Source organism: Balaenoptera borealis (genome assembly GCF_965194805.1).
Source record: "Balaenoptera borealis genome assembly, chromosome: 3".
NCBI classification, from domain to species: Eukaryota; Metazoa; Chordata; class Mammalia; order Artiodactyla; family Balaenopteridae; genus Balaenoptera; species Balaenoptera borealis.
Window position 1 is genome coordinate 13,780,771 of NC_138866.1, and position 22,631 is coordinate 13,803,401.

General features: G+C 43.4%; 1 protein-coding gene and 1 long non-coding RNA gene across 9 annotated transcripts in view; one reads left to right on the forward strand and one right to left on the reverse strand.

The window, feature by feature from the left end:
- LOC309624944 overlaps window positions 1-7,244 on the forward strand; it is a 74,825-nt gene extending 67,581 nt beyond the window's left edge. For 5 of the 8 annotated variants that reach the window (XR_014242244.1, XR_014242248.1, XR_014242249.1 and 2 more), the window contains 2 exons: window positions 3,493-6,488; window positions 6,714-7,244. This is a non-coding gene — a long non-coding RNA (uncharacterized lncRNA). The remainder of the gene's footprint in view (window positions 1-3,492; window positions 6,489-6,713) is intronic. The other 3 variants (XR_014242245.1, XR_014242246.1, XR_014242247.1) reach the window with 3 other exon arrangements.
- The window catches only part of KCNK13 (potassium two pore domain channel subfamily K member 13), a 119,399-nt gene that overhangs the window by 61,974 nt on the left and 34,794 nt on the right, over window positions 1-22,631 (reverse strand). The gene's annotated exons all lie outside the window — the stretch shown is intronic.

The following is a 22,631-nucleotide window of genomic DNA, read 5'->3' on the forward strand; positions in this document are numbered from 1 at the left end:
AAAGAATTCCTACAACTCGATACCAAAAAAACCAAACAACTGATTAAAAAATAGGCAGAGGACCTACTGAAATGAACAGACATTTTTCCATAGAAGAAATACAGATGGCCAATAGGCACATGAAAATATGCTCAACATCTGTAATCATCAGGGAAATGCAAATCAAAAACATAATAAGATATCACCTCACACCTGTGAGAATGGCTATTATCAAAAAGACAAGAGATGACAAGTGCTGGCGAGGATGTGGAGAAAAGTGAACCCTTGTGCACAGTTGGTGGGGATACATATTGGTGTAGCCACTATGGAAAACAGTATGGAGGTTCCTCAAAAACCTAAAAATAGAACTACCATATGATCCAGCAATTCCTCTCCTGGGTATATATGCAAAGAAAATCAAAACACTAATTTGAAAAAATGTATGCACCCCTAATGTTCACCACAGCATTATTTACAATGGCCAAGATGTGGAAGCAACCCACGTGTCCATTGATGGATGAATGGATAAATAAAATGTATATGTATGTATATATATGGTTTCCCAGTGCATATAAAAGTTACATTTCCACTTTTAAAAAGTGCATAATTTGGGCCTCACACACCACCTAACACCCAGGGCCCTTGAATTCAAAAACTTCTTGAGCCTAAGACTTGAGTTGAAACTTGATTTGTTTCTCCTTTTATAAATTTTGCAAATTTAAGTTGCTAAGCTCCATGACAGCAGGGAGAATGTGTTATTATTTTATTTTTCACTTTTAAGCTGTATTAGTTTCCTATTGCTGTTGTAACAAGTTACCACAAATTTAGTGGCTTAGAACAACACAAATTTATAATTTCACAGTTTCAGAGGTCAGAAGTCTGACTTGGGTCTCACCATGCTAAAACCAAGTGTCTGCAGGGCCGCACTCCTTACGTCCATTTCTGGAGCTGCTAGAGGAGAAGGCTTCCCTTGCTCGTTCAGGGTGTTGACAGAATTCAATGACTTGAGGTTATAGAACTGAGGGCCCACTTCCTTGCTGGTTGAGAGCTGAAGGCCGTTCCCAGGTGCTCAGTTTCCTAGGTTACTGAGGCTGCCTGCATTCCCTGGCTGCTGTCCCCCGTTTTCCATCTTCAAAGGCAACAGTGGTGGATGGAGTCCCTCTCATGCTTCAAAACTCTCCTGCTCTTCTTGGGTCGTATTTCTCTGACGTTTGCTAGGAAAGGATCTCTGCTTTTAAGAGCAGTATGATTAAACTGAGCCCATGCAGATAATCCAGAATAATCTCCCTATTCAAGTTTCCAAGGATTAGGGCACGAACATCTGTGGGGGTCATTATTCAGCTTCTCACATCAGCATAGTGTCTGGTGTATCACAGGCCTTCAACGAACGACTATCTCCTTTAATGACTGAGAGAGAAAGCTGAGTGTGCATGAAGTGGAGACTCAAAACTGAGCAGCTGCTCTGATATTTTGCTGACGCTAAGGTATTCTATGCATACAGCTAAGTGTTGGCCGGACAGAAAGCAGGACAGTTTCAGACAACAAAACCAGCTCAGGTGTCTCTTTGGTATTTCAATTCAACAAGGCTCCCAGTCCTGGGTGTGCATTCGAATCACCAAGGAGCTTTTAAAAAACACCTTTGTCAGGTGCTCCACAGACCAGTCAAGTGAGACTCTGTGGGTCCACAGCTATTTGTTAAAAGAACTCCCTAGGTGATTCTAAAGTGCAGCTGAGGCCGAGACACTGGCCTAGAATTAGCCTAATTTCATAACTGAGGACTCACAACGTTTTGGACACTATGACCTTTTGTTATGGGCGTAATTGTGTCCCCCAAATCCATATGTTGAAGTCCTAACCCCCAGGATCTCAGAAGGTGATTATATTTGGAGACAGGGTCTTTACTAAGTTACCTTATTAATTACTTAAGCTAAAGTGAGGTCATTAGGTTGGGGCCCTAATCTAGTATGACTGGTATCCTTCTAAGAAGAGATCAGGACACAGACACGCACAGAGAGATGACCATGTAAGGACACAGGGGGAACACAGCCATCTTCAAGCCAGGAAAAGAGGTCCCAAAAGAAACCAACCCTGCCAACACCTTGATCTTGGACTTCAAGCTTCCAGAACTATAAGAAAATAAATTTCTGTTGTTTAAGCCTCCAGGTCTGTGGTACTTTGTTATGGCAGCCCAAGCAGACGAATATATCCTTTTAAGCATATCTGATCTCCCTCAATAAGTGCAAGCTCTTAGGTTGGGCCTGGCCTTCTCACCTGTTTCTCATAATGTTTATCATGCTGTTTTGAATATAGCGGTAGCTCAATAAATCCAATCAAAGCAGCCACAAGCCTGGGTTTATGTCCCATCTCCACCACTAGTTGGCTACGTGATCTTGGCTAAGTCATTAAGCTTCATATCTTCATCTGTAAAATGCACATTACGTCACATGATAAGATCATGCTGAGATAATGCATGATGGAAAAATCTGAGTGACGGGAAATCTACTAGGATCCTTCCTCAGCCTGTGTGATTTTGATTTTGATGGGAGGGCTTACTGGGTATGTATTGAAAGAATGAACAGAGTGTCATAAAGCAAATCCATGCAAACTTTTTCTTCTATCAGCTCAGCTGCAATTTTAAAAATTAGTTCTAATGTTGGTCTCACCCAGTTGCAGCTTCTCCTTTATTTTGCTGTTTACTGAATGCCTTGGGCCAGTTGGTAAATATCACATTCTAAATAAGACCCAACATTTTCACATAGGATCCTTAAAATATAAATAGATACAGCTCTTTGCAAAAGTAATGTCAAATTATGAGTGAAAAGCCGTTAAAATATTCATATTCTATTATCCAGAAATTTCACTTCTGAGGAACAGAGGCTAAATACAGAAATAACTGTTAGTATTGACAGCATTATAGGCAACAGTGAAAAATCAGCGACAATCTAAATGCCCAAATAAAATATAAAATAGTACATGCTCAACACAGACTATTGTAAATCTATCGAAATTATGAAAAATACTTATATCATGGTGTTTACTTAAGAAAAAGACGCAGAATACGTAAGTTAAAAATGCATAGAGATAGGGCTTCCCTGGTGGCGCAATGGTTGAGAATCTGCCTGCCAATGCAGGGGACACGGGTTCGAGCCCTGGTCTGGGAGGATCCCACATGCCGCGGAGCAACTAGGCCCGTGAGCCACAACTACTGAGCCTGCGCGTCTGGAGCCTGTGCTCCACAACAAGAGAGGCCGCGACAGTGAGAGGCCCGCGCACCGCAATGAAGAGTGGCCCCCACTTGCCGCAACTAGAGAAAGCCCTCGCACAGAAACGAAGACCCAACACAGCCATAAATAAATAAATAATAAATTTATTTTAAAAAAATGCATAGAGATAAGGTTGAAAGGAAATCCAACAAGGTGCTAATAAAGGGGGGACCTCAGCTGGTGGGATGATGTGTCATCTTCCTCCCTCCTTCTACTTCTCTGAAGTTTCTCACTTTTTTTTTTTGTACAGATATATGCTTTATTTTCTATTGCGAAAATATCTAGAAGTGGAATACTAGATCATATGGTAGGTGTATATTTCACTATTTTTTCTTTAACGCCAAACTACTTCAAAGTGGCTGTATTATTTGAAATTTCCATCAAAAATGTGTGAGAATGCCAGTTTCTCTACATCCTCACCAATGCTTAGGATCATCAGTCCTGTTTAATTTTAGCTACTCTACTAAAAGTGTATTACTATTTCATTATGGTTTTTTAAAATTAATTTTTATTGGAGTATAGTTGCTTTACAATGTTGTGCTAGCTTCTACTGCACAGCAAAATGACTCAGCCATACATACACATATTACACATATATCCCCTCCCTCTTGGATTTCCCTCCCGTTTAGGACACTGCAGTGCATTAAGTAGAGTTCCCTGTGCTGTACAGTAGGTGCCCCTCAGTTGTCCATTTTACACATAGTATCAATAGTGTATATGCGTCAATCCCCGTCTCCCAATTCCTCCCACCCCACCCCTTTCCCCCTTGGTATCCATACATTTGTTCTCTACCTCTGACTTTTTTCTAAAAGGAGAGTAGACTACATTTATCATAAGGGAAAATAAAAATAGAGTTAATATAAGACAGCCAACAACAATCAACAGAAAAGAGGACCCAGGGGATCCATTTTGTCGGGGATTCAGCTGTCTCATTACAATGCATACAAATGATCGAACGCCATTTAGCTAATGATACGGCTCTGGCATGGCGACGTCCCCGCCAGAACATTTTCCTGGTGTGGGTGTAAAACGTATCCTAAGGAAGTCACAGTGCTTAAAGAGAGGCGAGGGCAGGAAGTTGCCAAGTGCTGCTTCAGCAACTTCTCTTCTATCCCTTTAACAAAACATTCTCCTTAATTAAGTTAACAGAAACCTGTCGATGAGAGTCAATATTTACACAAACCTGCAGTTGTGATAAGGCACGTATATTACTCCTACGCTTTGTAGCAGGCTCTACACAGCGGTCCCAACCTCTGCGCGCGACACAGCCAGCCACTCAGTTAAGCCAGAAATCCAGGCACCGAGTCACTGCCTCCCCACCCCTCTCACTGCACCGACCCTTCAGGTCCTGTTGCTGAAGGACTCCAAATCCCTCATCTTCCGCTTCTCCATATGGTTAATGCCACCACCGTCTCTCCCTCAACAACTCTAAGCCAGACACTACTTTCCTTCTAAATTCATCCTCCCGTTCCTCTATAGGAATAGAACCTCCTAAAAGAGCTGGCACATGGCCGCTTAGGAAAAAACTACAGTTCTGCGCTTCCCTGGTGGCGCAGTGGTTGAGAATCTGCCTGCCAATGCAGGAGACACGGGTTCGAGCCCTGGTCCGGGAAGATCCCACATGCCGCGGAGCAACTAGGCCCGTGAGCCACAACTACTGAGCCTCCGCGTCTGGAGCCTGTGCTCCGCAGCAAGAGAGGCCGCGACAGTGAGAGGCCCGCGCACCGCGATGAAGAGTGGCCGCCGCTGGCCACAACTAGAGAAAGCCCTAGCACGGAAACGAAGACCCAACATAGCAATAAATCAATCAATAAATAAAAAATAAATAAATAAATCTTTTTTAAAAAAAAAAGTTGCCTCTTGAAAAACAAAATCATGTCCCTTCTTGGTTCCAGAAAAATACTTTAAAAAAAAAACAAAACTACAGTTCTCTGTTTCCTTTAATTAGGTGAGATCATGTGACTGATGGGGCAACTTCTGGATTATGTGCATCGTCCTCTTCCCCTGCCGCTTCCCATGGGCTGGAATGAAGACACAGTGGTCATGGTTTCCAATTCTTTACTTACTAGGGGGATGTAACGGAACTGTCGGTTGATAACGTAATAGATTCCTTCGGCTGCTATTACAACTCAGCACAAACTTAGTGACTTAAAACAACACAAATTTATTCTCTTATGGTTCTGGAGGTCAGAAGTCTGAAAACGGTTTCACCGAGCTAACGTGAAGGTATGGGCAGGGCTGGTTCCTTCTGAAGGATCTGGAGGAACCAGGATCTGAGGGCAGAAAACGTTTCCTTGTCTTTTTTGGCCTCTAGCGCTGCATTCCTTACATTCCCTGGCTCGTGGCCCCTTCCTTCAGAGGCAGCAGCACAGCATCTTTGAAACTCTTTCTCCTTCTGTCTTCATATCACCACCTTCTCCGCACAAAACTCTGCCTGTGCCCCTCTTTTCTGGATGTTTGTGATTACATCAGCCCCACGTGGATAACCCAGGCTTATTCTCCCATTTCAAGATCCTTAACTTGATCATGTCTGCACAGCCTCGTTTGCCATACGAAGTAATATTCCTAGGTTCCAGAGATTAGGATGTGGAGATATTGGCAGGGCGGGCGGGGGGGGGGGGGGGGCGGGGCATCATTTAGCTTACCACAGTCATTAAATATAATTTTTGATGAAAATGCATGTGTGGTTTTGGGCATGAAACTCAGAAGACATTCAGAAAATTGAGTGGCATTGCTAAACAAAATTTCCTTCCATTCTTATTTGCCTGTTTATATAAACAAGGCTGCTTGCATGCTTACATTCAATTGAAAGATCGGAATAGAATTCCTAATTCTAAGCCGAATTCTTTCTAGCAATAAGTAACATTCATTCAATGATAAGTTAATTGGAAAAAATTATAAAGCTCCATTCACCTCATTTAGAAATGTATTTTCAGTAAAATTTCACTTTTTATGTGTTTCTTGTTTATCCAAATTTGTTACATACTCATGTAGTTTTGATCAATAATATACTTCTAATAATTGAAAGATAACTCAATCACGGAGAAATTAAAAAAAAATTTAAGCCTTATGATCACAGGAAATTCAAAAACTTATATTTAAACATATGTATATATTTTTGTTGTAGGAGAAAGGTGATCAAAGAAAGATTTATGTATAAAATGCACTAGTATAAATTTCTGTGGGGGAAGTGGAATGGATACACAGGTTCCAAAAGAAAATGAAACAATATGAAATTTCTGACAGGTAAAGAAAATCTTGTTTTTATGTTTTTTAAATAAGTGGTGGTTGATGGGTATCAAATTGCTATGGTATTTAGATTCCGTTGGGTACATTTAGAAGAAAGATATGATAGTTTTGTTTTAAATATCAATAGTTACAATGTATCTAAAAAGCTATCTTTACTATCTGCATTTATGATGAAATTCTAGATGTTGACTTAAAAATGTATGTTTTCCAAAATTCTTTTAGGAAGTGTATGAACAAAAAGTTTGAAGACAAGTACTGATGGGCCTGTCAGGAGAGCAGCACCCCGTCCAGCCCCTGGCAAGGGGGTTTTGCTTGAACCACAGTGATGAGAAGTTTCCTTGGGCTCTTGGACTAATAAAGTATCTCAGTGGTTATTCCCAGCTCCGTCAAAATAACAAGGAAAAATACCCAGACTCTTCTATTCACCAGCTCACTCATTCCCTTCCTACACTGCCCAGCCAGAGATACTTGTCTGCAGTTCATCAGGCCGGAGAACCTCACACTCTTGTTGCCAACACAGAGTGCTTGGTGGTAAGAAGAGGCCTCTTAATGGATCCAAATGTTAAGTTCTGACCAGAAGTTGCCACTGGGCTAGATACAGATATTGCCAACTCCCCCATCAGAAAAACAAAAGCAAGACTCCAGGGACCCATATTCAGAGCTCGTTATGAGACTACTTTTATGAGCGTATATATATATGGTGATTATTTTGGGTAAACGGGAGTAGATAAATAAAATTCAAAGTAAACTCTTGGGGTTAGTTGGCTGTCTTCACTGGAATGGCGTGAGCACACATACAGCACACACACAGCATAGCGCGACACAACACACATCCACTTGAAGAGTGAGCAGAATGGAAACCAAGGATCAAAATGTCCCCAGCAAGGGGCTCTGAGCACACAGTGGTAACACAATGAATACTTGGTGGACTCAGAAAACATATACCAACACTTAATTAAAGAAAACCAGAAGGAATAAAATGGAATAAAGCAAGAAGATGGGACATTGCCAGGCAAAGGTAGACTTCATCACTTGTTTGGGCAGCTGCAAAAAGGGCGTGGGCACTAAGCCATTCTGTTTAGGCCTATATCTCAGCTCTATCATTTATGAGCTCTGTGACCTTGGACATGAAAACCTAATATCCTCACGCCTCAGTTTCTCCAAATGTAAAATAGGAACGCCACTGCAGAAGGCTATTGTGAGGACTGAATGAACTAGTACTTAGGTCAGTGTTAATGGTCATTATTAGCTCTTCTTAAAGATGAACATTTATTGAGCACCACACTCTCATCAATGTCTAGGCCTTGGGATATAGAAACAAAGGACTGTGCCACTTCCTAGTTCAAGGTTGACCACCCAGCCCAGATGGGCACGTTCCAAAGGGCTTTCCTGGGGAATCCTCAGATATCCCAGCCATGGAAGCACAGCCAGGGGTAGGGCCCCACTGCAGAGGGACACAGAAAACACTCATTAAGGGGTGTCTTGGGGTGACCAAACCCACCTGGCCAGGGCAGAAGGGCATCTGGGGTAGGCAGTTCAGATGTCCTGTAAAGCATCTTGCCCAAAGACGGGAGTTCAAGTCTGGCATTGAGCTGGCAAGGGGAGTTTGTTGAGGGGTTATTTTTGCTGCCTCTCTGACATCAGTTATGAGTCAGTTTGCTGTTACTGATTTTATGAAAACTTGGGAGAACAGAAGACCACCACTGTACACCACCACATTGCTCAGGACTCAATCACTTGTAAGAAATGAACTCCCAGTTTATGCTAGTTTAAGCTGAAAAGGAAGACTGGCTCATATGATCAGATTAAGAGAAAGCAGTCTTTCACTCTGGGACAGCTGGCTGCAGCCCCTAAACTGGTATGAAGATTCTTTTTTCAGCTCTGTCTCTCATCTCAGCCTTTGCATGTTGGCCTATTGGGAGATAATTCTAGTGTTTCTGCATATATTCTGAGCAAAGCTGAGTATTAGCAGCTATGTTCAAGGATGTTTCCAAAACCGCTGAGGCATGGAGCAGACTTTAAAAAAAAAAAAATGTATGTATGTATGTATGTATGTATGTATTTATTTTTGGGTGCATCGGGTCTCAGTTGCAGTGCATGGGCTCTTTGTTGCGGCATGCAGTCTTCTCTCTAGTTATGACGCGGGGGCTCCAGACTGCATGGGCTCAGTAGTTGCAGCACGTGGGTTTAGTTGTCCCGCAGCATGTGGGATCTGCATGTTTCCTGACCAGGGATTGAACCCGTGTGCCCTGCATTGGAAGGTGGATTCTTAACCACTGGACCACCAGGGAAGTCCCCGCATGGAGCAGATTTGCTTACATTCTAGGATCTGGCAATGGTGTCTTAGGTATGACACAAAAATCACAAGAAAAAAATAGGTATATTGAACTCCATCAGAATTTGAAACTTTGGTGCATCAGAGGACATTATCAAAGGACAATCTGCAAAGTGGGAGAAAATATTTGCAAATCATATATCTGATAAGGGTCTAGTGATAAGGGTCTTGTATCCAGAATACATGAAGAACCCTACAAGTCAATAACAAGAAGACAAACAACACAATTTAAAAAATGCATAAAAGACTTGAATAGATATTTCTACAAAGAAGATATACAAGTGGCCAATAAGCACATGAAAAGACATGCAACCTCATTAGTTATTAGGGAAACGCAAATTAAAACTGCAGTGAGATACCCACTAGGATGGCAATAATAAAATGGAAAATGACAAGTGTTGGTGAGGATATGGAGAAACTAGAACCCAGGTACTTTCCTGGTGGGATATAAAATGTTACAGCTGCTGTGGAAAACAGCATGGAGGTTCTTCAAAAAGTTAAACATAGAATTATCACATGACCCAGCAATTCCACTCCTCAATTTATACCTAAAAAATTGAAAACAAGTACTCAGATACTTATATATGAAAGTTTATAGCAGCACTATGTATAATAGCCAAAAGGTAGAAACAACCCAAACGTCCATCAACTATGAAACACTTATATATACCACAATACGGATGAACCTCAAAAACATTATGTTAAATGAAAGCAGCCATACCCCAAAGGTCACAATATTGTATGACTGCCTTTACATGAACTATCCTAAATAGATTCATCCATAGAGGCAGCAAGCGGGTTGGTGGTTGCCAGGGGCTGAGGGGAGGGGCTGACTGGGGGTGACAATGGGATGGAGTTGTTTTTTAGGGTGATGAAAATGTTTCAGGACTAGATACAGGTGGTGGTGGCACAACGTTGTGAATGTATTAAAGGTCACTGAACTGTACGTTTGAAAAAGGCAAATTTTATGCTATGTGAATGTCATCACAATTAAAAAAAAAATAAAGCTAATGTCTCCCTGTGGGAAAAACGTTGAGCACATTTGTTTGCAGTCCCTTATAAGACTAGGGGTTTCCTGCGCTCAGGTTCCTCAGTTGGAACACAGGCCCACGGGGGGAGCAGTGTTCACCTGGGCCTGCTGTACACGGCTTCCCTGGGATGTGAGGGGCAAGGGGACCACGCGAAGATGAAGCTCAAGCTGCCTGCTGTGCTGAAATGAGCTGTCTACTCGGGCTTGTTGTTACCTTCCCAGCAGAATCCATGCGAGTGTGGTGAGCTCACCTAGCCCAGGCCTGCTTGAAAGCCCTCCCTGTTCCCTGATGATCATGGGCCAATGGGGCCTGCAGAGCTTGCCTTCCAAGGGTGCCGTGTGCCACAGAAACGAAATGTACAGTGGAAAATGCCAGGCACACCCTATGCTTGCTTTCACCCCTGTAATGCCAAGAAGATCTGTGGGCAAAGCAAGCGCCAAATACCCGTGACTTAGTGACACCTATTCCGAGAGAACAAAGATTTCAAAGCAGGCTTCAAAAAAACATCAGGAGGGTACTGACTGGGAAGGGGAACAGGGCTTCTCTGAGTGTCTTATACTTTGATCTGAGTGGTGGTTACATGCCTATAATATATGTGAAGAAGGATACAATCAATAAATGTTTTTACATTCATCAAGCTGTACACTTAAGATTTGCACACTTGACTGCATATATGTCATATCTCGTTAAAAAATTGTGGTCCAGGGAGAGACAGGCAGAGAACAGTATGCCTGGAATACTTCCATTTAAATAAATTTTAAAAATCAAGCAAACAAACATACAAAGAAAGAAAAAATCTTCTGCAGCAGACTAAACATCGTGTCAGAGCAAGACTTTTAGAATGATGTGTGCAATCATAGTATATTACAGCTGTGGGTCTTAATCCAGGCTGATTGAAAACTCACCTGAAGAGGTTTTCATAAATACCCACGCCTGGGCAAACCCAATGGAGAATCTGATTTAATTGGCCCTGGGGGACAAGATGATTTTGTAGCTTCCCAGGTGGTTCTATCAGGGGTGGACAAGCTATGACCCGAGAGCTGCATCAGCCTGCTGACTGTTTTTACAAATAAAGTGTTACTAAAACACAGTCCTGCACATGCGCATTTGTTTACATAACATCCCTGGCTGCTTCCACACCACAATGGCCAAGTTGAGCAGTTGTACCAGAGACCATGTAGACTAAAATATTTATTCACTGGCCCTTTACAGAAAAAGTCTGCTGATCCCGGCATCAGATCAGGACTGCGCGTTTGAATCACCTGGGGAGTTTACAAACCACTCAGATGTTCACCACTACCTGCAACCTTCCCTAGCCAACTCTTCAGGGATAGGGCTTGGGCCTGATGTCTTTGTAAATTCCAGGAGATTTTCACAAGGAGCCCTGAGTTCCGAACCAGTCCCTTGATGCTTTGGGTTGATGCGGTTCCCAGTGGAGCCCAAAACCAGCAGCAGTGGGCTGGCTCCCCCAGCATCATCTGAGGAACTTAGGAGGACTCGGATTCCCAGCTGTCACCCTTCAGGTTCTGAATTCTGAATCAGAAGGTCTAGGGTAGAGTCCATCAACTGCTGCTATTAAAAAATCAAGAAGCAAACAAAAAATCCCCCAACTCCTCTCTGTGTTTGGGAATACTGACATTCAGGGGCTGAAACGAGACCAGATCCCAGCCCAGATCCAATATTTCAAAGGCATAATTCCACCTGGACACTGGAATTGATACTGACCAGGGTTCTTGGCCTTCTGCAATCAATAGAAATTGACTAGAGGCCAGACAAGAAATTCAGGTAAGGCTTTATTGGGGCCCCTGTGGCCGCAGGAGGGAGCGAAACAAGTAACATGTTCCCTTGCTCTCTCCCTGTGAGGGGGCTGCCGGGTTCCTTACATGGGGTGAGGGTAGGGGTGTGTCCAGGGGCTGGGCTGGAGCGGTGGCTTAGGTGTTTTGCCCACCCCTCTGGCGGTGTTGAGTGCAGGGGGCATGTGCACTACCCAGCTTTTGCTCTGGACACCCTGTTTTTGCTCCCAGTTCTTCAGAAGAGGCAGTTGGGTTTTTTTTTGGTCTTTTTGTATCTTTTGTCCAGAATTTGCCCCGACAAATTATTTTTAGTCCCTTATAGCTTCTCTGTAATTTGTAGCTCGAGGAGATGTTTGTCCAGGTGCAAGCATTGCAGCACTGCAGCAAAGGGTCCCAGGTCCCAGCCTCTCTCAGAATGTGCAGTGAATTAGTGGGAGTCAAGTGATTTTGACCTGACTTTGGCTTTAAGTGCAAACAAGAGAGTAGGTTCTGCCCAGGCCACACTCAGAGGGCACCCGAGAGTCTCTGCTCTGCAAAGGAAGTGATCAGAGAAGGACCAGCAACTGCATCAGGGATAAGGGCCACCCGCAGAAGAGGAAACAGTCACTGTGGGCTGCTACACGGTGAGGCCAGTGCTTACCTAACAATGAAGTCCCTCAGGACAGTCAAGGCCATCTGCTTCCAGAAGAGAAACCAGCAATTTATTCCTCACTTTCAGGATGACTCACAAGAACATCCTGAGAATCAGGAGCACGAACCTCCTGGTGGTAGAGATGCAAAGAAATACGCAACAAAACTGCCCACAGGGTGCTAATTAACATATATGAAAGCAGAATGGGCACAATGTACATATGCAGTCATCTATGTTGGAAGGAGCATGTTAACCTCCATGGTCCAGAGGACAAGGAAGGGCTGCTGTAATTAAGTCAGGGCTTCACTAGGCTTTTCAAGGACTAATAGGATTTGGTGAGGTGACGCCAAGGGTTCTCAAACTTGGCTGCAATTAGAATCACCTGGGGAGGTCTTTTGTTTTTTTAATAAATTTATTTTTATTTTTATTTGTTTTGGGCTGCATTGGGTCTTTGTTGCTGCGCACGGGCTTTCTCCAGTTGCGGCGAGCTGGGGCTACTCTTCATTGCGGTGCGTGGGCTTCTCATTGCAGTGGCTTCTCTTGTTGCGGAGCATGGGCTCTAGGCACGTGGGCTTTAGGCGTGTGGGCTTCAGTAGTTGTGGCATGCTGGCTCAGTAGTTGTGGTTCGCGGGCTCTAGAGCACAGGCTTAGTAGTTGTGGCACACGGGCTTTGTTGCTCCACGGCATGTGGGATCTTCCTGGACCAGGGCTTGAACCCGTGTCCCCTGCACTGGCAGGTGGATTCTTAACTACTGTGCCACCAGGGAAGCCCCTGGGGAGGTTTTTAAAATCCAGAGGCCCAGGCCATGCCCCAGACCACTTAAATCAGAATCTCTGGGGGTGGCAGCCAGGACCAGAAATTGTTAAAGCTTCTCAGATGATTGCAATATTTGGCCAAGTTGGAGCGCTAGGTCTACACACTGGGAGGTCCAAGGGAGCTGGTTCCAGGATGAGCAGTAGAAGGCTGTCTGGAAGGAGGAGGAGAGCATTGTGCGGAGAGGCCAGAGGCTGGCCATGAGCTCACGGGTGCTGAGGGCAGGCGTGGCATTACGTACAAGTCCCTAGAAAGAAATCAATACAGCACAACCACAGGGCTCCACCGGGAAGTGAACCGCAAGGCTCATGGGAGAGCTGCAATGGGAAGTTTGGGTTGTTTTTTCCTCTGGTCCAGGCCATTTTGAGCCCACCATATTTGGGGAGCAATTTTAGACTTACAGAAAAGTTGCAGAGATAATACAGAAAGTTCCTGTATGCTCTTCACCTAGTTTTTCCTAATATAAATATCTGATATTACTATGATACATTTGCCAAACCTGAAAAACCAACAATGGTACATTACTATTCACTGAACTCCAGACTTCATTTGGATTTCACCAATTTTTCCACCACCATCCTTTTTTTTTCTGTCCCAGGATCCAATCTAAAATGGCATTTAGTCATCTAGTCATCAGGTCTCATTTGTCCCCACCCACCATTTTTGAAGACTCTATTTGACCCAGTTGGTGCTTTGCCCTTATAAACATTTTTTTGTTCTGTCTTTAAGAATATGTAGATTTTAATCTGAATTTTACCAAACCTGAAGAAATTTCATTGAGAAACTATATTTTCCTCAGTGAATTCCATCATAAACCATTTTAATCCCTCAACAATTTTTCCATTCTGTGCTGTTAAACTATTACCATGTTTTTCCCATTTAAAATATTCTTTTCAACAGGAGTTTTTCCTGCTAAAATATTACCAAAAATACATGGTTCTTCAATTACTTTTGTCTGTATGAATGCTGTCCCTCATGGCTTCTGACAATCTGAGTTTGCTTTGATGACCGCATTTCAATCAACAGCAATTTCCTGGGTCAAAATCTGCATATCCAGATTGTGCCAAGGTTGATTCCTCTGACTAAAAAAGTCAATTTTTATTTTTTGAACTGAGGTATAATTGACATACATTGTATTACTTTCAGGTGTACAACATAATGGTTCAGTTTTTGTATATTATATATAATCTTTCTCAAGATTGCTTTGGCTATTCAGGGTCTTTTGTAGTTCCATATAGATTTTAGGATTGTTTGTTCTATTTCTGTGAAAAATGCCACTAAGGGAAAAAAAAAAATCAATTTTAAATGTGCATGCATGTTTCCTTCCGCTGGTTTTATTTTGTGTAGGTGTTTCCTATTATACCTATTTTTTCCCAGTTCAATTGTTTTGTACTTTTCAAACTTACCAACAAATAAATGAGTTTCTCATTTGTAACATTTTATTATGTTCAGTGTTAACTGTGGCCAGTTTCATTTTGCATTGGATATTTCTACTAATAACATTTACTGATAACTTGGATAAAAACAGATAATTCATATTCTTTTGGGTAAGCCACGGAAGAATTGAGCAGCTCTTCTCAGATATTCCAGGAATGCCCTACTGTCCAGAAGTATCTATTGTATTGCCCATCCAGTTCTTCTGGATGCTTGAGCTCACTTCACATGCATGGTCTGGCAAAGCAAGAACAAATGGGGTCAAATGGGTCAAATGACCTGCCTCATTTAAAAAAAAGAAGGCAGGGGGCTTTGATTTTTTGATGCCTGTACCCCAGCAGCACGGCCTTGCCCACAAGGCACAGTGTAAATGGCACTCTTGGAATTGTATGGGATGGTAGCCGGCTGTGCAGCCAGACGTAGAAGATCAACAGAAGACAAGGCACAAGAGCAAAGCAGAACAAGCAGAATAGGATTTGGGGCAGAGACACGGGCACCAGAAATGGGCCAAGGCAGAGGCGTGGCCAGCCCCAAGCTGCTGAACTTCTGGCCTCCCCCCTTTAGACCCCTACAGGAGTGGAGTCTATTGCAGCATCTGTAACACGACACAGCGACCCACCTACGAGGGCTGCACCAACGGGCTGCAGCCAGGAAATCACCAGAGAGGGTAATTCATCTGAGGAGATCAGAGGCCTTATTTAGGTAAAAATGTTCTCAGAAGGTTTAGCTGTAATACTCTCGTGGTAACCACCTGCCAGTACAGAGGGAAAGTGGCTTTATCGTGGCTGAGCCACCAGGGCAGAGATGCTGCATCGAGGGAGAGGAGGGAGAGGAGGGAGAGGAGGGAGAGGAGGGAGAGGAGGGAGAGGAGGGAGAGGAGTCTTTCTCTATATCCAGAAAGAGAAAGACTCGACCCCTTCTCCAGATGCCCCCGATGGCCTTTTCCAAAGTAGAGCAGGTCAACAGCTCTCTGCTTGGTCTCAGGACAAAAGGAAACATTTCACTGTGCCTCCCACGCTGCCCTCTCCCACCAGCAGCTTAGAATAAGTGAAACCAACAGAAAAGGGGCACAGCTGGGAAATAAAGGATAACTGGGCTTGAATAGTAAATAACAATTCCCCTCCTGCTTTCCCTGGGCTAAGCGACCACATCTATGAAAGCCACCGAGGAGAGGTCTTACCGGTATGTGAAATGTGGCATACATTCAGAAAAAAGTGAGTAAGTGCGCAAAAGGCCTGAGCATCTGTGTAACCACCACCCAGTCAAGAAATAGAAGATTTCTAGAACTTCAGATGAGTGGCTGACTTTCCAACTGCTATCTGATGAACCAGGACAGTTTTGTTTTTTTTTTTTTTTAATTTTTATTTCATATTGGAGTATAGTTGATTTACAATGTTGTGTTAGTTTCAGGTGTACAGCAAAGTGATTGAGTTATACATATATCTATTCTTTTTCAGACTCCTTTTCCATATAGGTTATTACAGAGTATTGAGAAGAGTTCCCTGTGCTATACAGTAGGTCTTCGTTGATTATCCATTTTATACATAGTAGTGTGTATATGTTAATCCCAACCTCCTAATTAATCCCCCCCCAACCATGTTTCCCCTTTGGTAACCATAAGTTTGTTTTCTAAGCCTGTGAGTCTGTTTCTGTTTTGTAAATAAGTTCAGCTGTATCATTTTTTAGATTCTGCATATAAGTGATATCATATGATATTTTAGGACAGTTTTTTGATTCGCGCCACATCTGAGATTTTGTTGGAGAAACAGGGCTTTGTTCCACAAAGATCCTCAAGATCCAGAGATGTCAAGATACGTACTTGGGGGTTTTCAATGTTAGCGATTTTAAGGCCACACTCAGGGAATTAATTATTAAGATGCAGAAACAGGGAGTTCCTGATTCAAGACGTCCAGGTGAGGTTCTGGGACGTACATTTTTGAAAACACCCCAGGAGATTTGATAGCAGGTGGTTCTCAAAGACACCCCACTTTGGAGAGCCACGCCCTGAATCTACAGAAGCTTAGTGCAAGAAGCTTAGTGCCATGGGAATCCTGTAGGTCCTTGTTACTCAAAGCGTGGTCCCAGCCCAGCAGCAGCAGTGGCACCTGGAAGCCTGATGGGAATGCAGAATCCTGGGCCCAACCCAGAGCAGATGAATCATATGTATTAAATGAGATCCTCCAGGTAACGTGTGCACATCCAAGTTTTAGCAGCATATCCTGGGTTCATGGAAGACAGAGTCTCAACAGGGTAGTGCTGCCCTCACAGAGCATTTAGGAAATAGGTGGTTTGGCTGTGAACAGAAATGCTTGATATCCTGCAATGTACAGGACAGTCAACACATTAAAGAAGCATCCTGCCTCCTGCAGACTTTCAGACATCCCGCTGGATATTCATGGGTACAGAAAACCTGTCTGGATTTATCTGAACTTAGAACCTAATTCTTGTTTACCCTTTTGAGGGGCACCATTTTTACATACACTGAAATTTCCAGGAATGCAACCGCTGTATAAATTGAGGGAAGAGTCAACACTGATTTTAAGTATTACTATGAGTTGTTCACCGTAAGTGATGGTTCATTTTATGTGCCAACTTGACTAGGTGAAGGGATGCCCAGAGAGCTGGTAAAACAGTATTTTTCAGTGTGTTTACGAACATGTGTCTGGAAGAGATTAGCACTTGAATCAGTAGACTGAGTAAAGATCACCCTCACCAAAGCAGTGGGCATCATCTAATCAGTTGAGGGCCTGAACAGAACAAAAAGGCTGACAAAGGAGAATCTGTTCCCTCTGCTGGAGCTGCGACATCCATTTTCTCCTGCCCTTGGACATCAGGGCTCCTGGTTCTCAGGCTTTGGACCAAGATCGGGACTTACCCCATCAGTCCCCCCAGTTCTCAAGTCTTTGGACTCCGACTGAGTTAAACCACCAGCTTTCCTGGTTCTCCAGCTTGCAGACAGCAGAATGTGGGACTTTGTGGTCTCATAACCACATGAGCCGATTCCTATAATAAAGCTCCTCTTATTTCTGTCTCTCTCCCCCATTGGTTTCGTTTCCCTGGAGAACTCTAACACACCATCTCAGATTATCCCACTGCGGAGGGTAGTGCAGTTGTGTGTAGTACAGCATACCTGTCGGTCTACCTGGAGGTGTAGCACCAGACTATTTTATCAGAATCAGACCCTAGAATAGATTTATTAATGTACATATCATTTTACTATATTTTCCTTTGTTTTCTTCTTTATGTTAAAATTAAGTCAATATACTGTCTTTTTTGAAATTATGTGTACAGACAGCTTATTTTGTTTATACAGTCTCATTTCAGGATAGTAAAGGAATATCTTATTTGTTAAAGTTTCATTTTAGTACCATAAGAAAACTTTTGACATAAAAAGGAAGTTATTGGGTATGACAGAGCTAAGAAAAAATGCCCTGATTGAACTGCCTCATTTTTTAGATAAAGGATTGAAACCCAGGGAGGTAGAGTGGCCAAGGTCATGGGGTAACTTGCATCAGTAGGACCAGATACCCAAGAATCCAGCCCCTACCAGGACTGGCTTTCTGCCCCCCAGCACCGCCCACGCAGCCTGCCCAGCCATCTGGAGATCTTGCCTCCACTGAAAACCTCCTTCTCTGCCCCTGCTCTTACCAAGGCCCTGGGGAATAATTTGTAACATCATGTAGCTTCACAAGGAAGCACAAAACCTTTGCTGGACTCTCAATTATGATTTTTTTTTTTTTACCCAGGATCTTTTCCTTGGAGACAAAGAAATTACAAATTACAAAATAAATGGAGCCCTTGTTCCTGGCTCTCTCAGGACACAAATTGCTGCCTGTCCTTGTCTGTTTGCAATTAGATTCAAGGGACTTCAAGAAAATTGACAAGAAGAAAAAAACAATAACTTCCTTGATTCTGGAAGGCAATGGATTTTGTACCTAAAGACCCAGTGCCTGAGATGCTAAGCCCATTAATACACTATCACCCTCAACGACAACGATTCAGGACCACAGGGTGGGTGGCGCCTAATCTGTCCCCACAGGGTGTCCCCACAAAAGTATAGGGACTTGTGTTGCTCAAATGTTGGTTGTTCTGCCACTTGCTTTATCCTGCATGTGAAAATCAAGTGACAGCTTTGCCTCTAACATCCATCATTTCAGGTAAGGGCTAGAGAGGAGGTAAATGAGGGGAGGGCTACTTCCCAGAGCGGGTAATAGAAGCTAGCATGTCCTCAGGTGGGGCTGAAGGACGCTCACCCAGTTTCATACAGAGCTGAGAGAAGGAAAGGTGAGTCCAAAGGGGCCGGAAGCAGGAAGGAGCGTGGAAGATTGGAAAACCAGAAAGGAGACCAGCGTGGGTAAGGAACAGTATTACTGAAGGTCGTAGGAGTACGGCTGAACGCAACCCTACCACCCTACTACTTGTTAATAGCAAGATGGAGTTGGAAAGTAGTCAATCCCCAAGTTTAAGATGACATCGCCTCATAAAGGGAGGGATTCCCCGGGACTCTCCCACCTTCCCTGCCAAACTTGAGTAGCGCAGAGTCTTCTCTTGGCCTTAACCCATGGGTCATCCCATGAGGACACACTGCCTGGGAGAGAAACAGAGAATGGATATCACCCTCATGAGACAATTCTGGCAGAATTCGTCAGATGATCACACAAAGGCTTCAAAGAAATTTTTTAAAAGATAAAATTATCAAGCAAGTCACAAGAGTCCCCAAACATGGGCACACATGTTGCAACGAGGGCAGTGTGACTTGTTGCCGGCTGGGTGCTTCTGCTGTGTCAGGAGAGAGAACAGGCTTCTGACAATCTGTGTTTTCAGAAACTCATCAAAGAAAGGCCTGTAGAATAATGGATTTGAGATAGTCTCTATAGAAAATAATGTTACTGCTTTCAGGGAGGAAAGGGTCCAGAGAGAAAGTCCCAAAATGACTCAGTTCCTGACACCCATAGAGAAGGCAGGGACGGGGCCAAACAGCATGAAAAGGAGAAGGCACGGGGGGTTGAGCAAGGCTCTCATTCCTCTGGTCCTAAAGGAGAAGCAAGATTAGGAGGTTCTGCCAAGAAGAGGAAAACTGATGTTGAAGGAAAACTGGGCACAGGAGCAAAGTAAGGGGGTTGTCAGAAGAAAGGGGAAAGATCAGCAGAGAAAGAATGGAGGATGGCAAGTGGACAAAAGGGCTGACTCCTGGCTGCCAGAAACGTGCAGAGATAAAGACGGGGTAGCTTTCAAGGAAGCTAAGAGGCTGATCTCAAGCATCTGGACAAGATCCATACTTCACTTAGCCTAGGGAGAACGGAAGAAGAAAAGAGAAGTCTTCGGAGGGACATGATGCACTTACAGGTCTCTCTGGCCCAAGGGAGGGAAAAAGACACCTATTTCTCCTTGGTGTGGAGAGGGTGCTCTAACTTCCCATGTATTTTTCAATCTCCAAAAATACCTGCATTATTTTTCATGGAAAAAGCTCCTGGATAAAATCACCCAAGTTGCCATTAAAATTCCCGAAGTGTTAACGAACACAAAATTCCTCAAACTCTAATGTTCTAACACGGTACATTAAAGCTTTCCAATTCGACTAGAAATCCGAAAAACAGAAACCAGCAGAGAGATGGAAACTTAGTGTGAACATCTGAGAAAACACACCATACTGATTTAGAAGCTCCAAGAAACGCTCTGGTTCCCAAGGGCTATATATAGATAAGGGAAGGAATTTCACAGGGGTTGGGGGAGGGACCCAGGAGAGAAGATACTGTTTATGTAATTGATTCCGATAACCAGATCGGGGCATGAGAGAAGCCAGCATTCTGAGCCTGGCTGTGTGCAGTCAGGGTTGAGATTATGACTCCTGGAATCCGATCATCCAGGATGGAGTCCTGCCTTTGTCACGAGGCATTTGAGCACATGCAGGATGTTTACTTAACCCCTCGAAGCCTCAGTTTTCTCTCATCCACAGGTGAAGATATTCCAGTAAGTGGAAGAGCTATGTGCTGAGTCTGGCATCCAATGAGCTTTCTCTGCGATGGTGGCTACAGTCACCTGTACCCCACCACAGGTGTACGTCTCCACCTTCAACCAGAATTAATGGAGCACCCCCATATTCGCAGAGGAGTTCACTCCAATGGGCCATTCCTGAAGATGAGACCCCCCCCCCTTGTCTCAGTACTGGTTTTACCATGCAAAGGACAAGACACCCTCACTGGGATCACTGATCCAGGACAAGCTATCAGAGTAGAGACAGGCTGGGACTTATGATGAAGATCTCAGAAGAAGAGTCCCGTGCCCATTTTGTACTGCGAGTGACTTCAGTGAAAAAGCATGGTTCTAAACGCCTTGCCTATGTCATTCCTTCATTCCGCAGCACAACTCCGCGAGCTGTGATTATTACCACCCCCTGTTACTGATGGAGAAACTAAGATACAGAGGAGTGAAGCATCTTGCGAGGGGTAAATCCACAGATAAGCTGCAGCCCGCTTAGTTGTAAAACATGCAGGGCATCTGCAGGAGTCAAATAGCTACCCTAAGATGCAAATACAATTTTATAAGTAGCAGATCTTCAGAATATTTTTCAAAATCATTCCACTGTTTCACGTGTACAAATCAAAGCTACAAAAATAACCACTACTAATTGGATAAAATTATTGTTTTCCTTTGTTCAATCCACTGCTTCACACTTAAGATGCCTGCCTAATAACCTTGAGGCTGATTAGGCCTTGTCTTCTACGAAGTAGGCAGTTTTCTCTCCAGGAAACAGAAAAGCCTTATGTCCTCGAGGTCACAGGTACTAGCTAGAAAGCAGTTTATTTATTTATTTTTAATTTTTTGGTCACGCTGCATGGCTTGCGGTGCCCTAGTTCCCCGACCAGGGATTGAACCCGGACCCTCGGCAGTGAAAGCGCGGAGTCCTAACCACTGGACCACAAGGTAATTCCCTAGAAAGCAGTTTATTAAGTGTAATTTCATTATGCAGTATCTACTTCGAGTTCAGACTCCATTAGGGTCAAACATCACTGAGCTTTGAGAATGCGCCAATGACAAAAAATTAAGCCACAGAAACGTCACCCATGGCAACTATTCTGGAGTTTTAAGAAAGTAAAGTGAACTCACTTCCTTGCATCAGGGTTCTTAAATAAAGCTCTTTTTAGTTTTGTTCTTTTTTGACTGTGGCCAGTCCCTATTTATCCAGGTGTAGATTATCTACACTATTTACACCAAAGTGGGATTAATGCCAAAGAAACTTTTTCTAAGCCCTTAGGTACTTCCTAACATAGAAAAAGCAAATTAATTTTAATATTGAGTTGCAAAGGGAAAAGCAGGAGAAAACCAAGCCCTAGGTAATGTGCTAATAGAACAGCAGCTCAAAAAAATTCCAGAGCTGCATAATTAGTCAGGTGTATATATATCTATCAGAGAAGGAAATTTGCTGGGGTGGGGGAAGAAACCATTCTGTATGTCAAAGCCAAATACACACAATTTGGGGACTGTTTGCACTGCTTGCCTCCCCTGGAAGGAAAAATTAAGTTTGTTTGGTAGAAGAAAGAATGTGGTTCTGGGACTTTCTCCCTTAAGCAGATGTTCCAAACCCTTCTGAATAATTCTGTGAACATCATGCCCACTCGGATTTCCACTTTTCTGCTGTATGGTCAGGTTCTCACAGATGTTGACTTGCTGCTCTGATCACACAGGGCTTCACTTTGCTCTGTGATAGCAATGTCTTTCATCTAGAGCCTTCAAAACTTGCCTAAACAATCAGCACTTTTTCCCCACTTGCCTCAAACAGAAAACTTGATGATACATTCAAAGCCAACTGCTGAGTCAGAAACAATCTAATAACTCATAGAGATAAATCAATGATCAATTTCCTGAAACCCAACTAATGGACATTCTATCTTTCTTGGGATTTCTCTTATACATAACTTTCAGGAAAAGGAGGCCATTAACAGGAAACAAGGTGTATGAGAGATTTATTGAGGACATTTACAAAGTCACCAAGGGGGTGAGTTGAATAAGGGTGGAGAGAGGTCCATTTTTGATACTTCCTGTACTTGCAGTTGTTCATAACAGTATTGGAGGCCATGCAGAATCCCAAACAAAAACTCTAC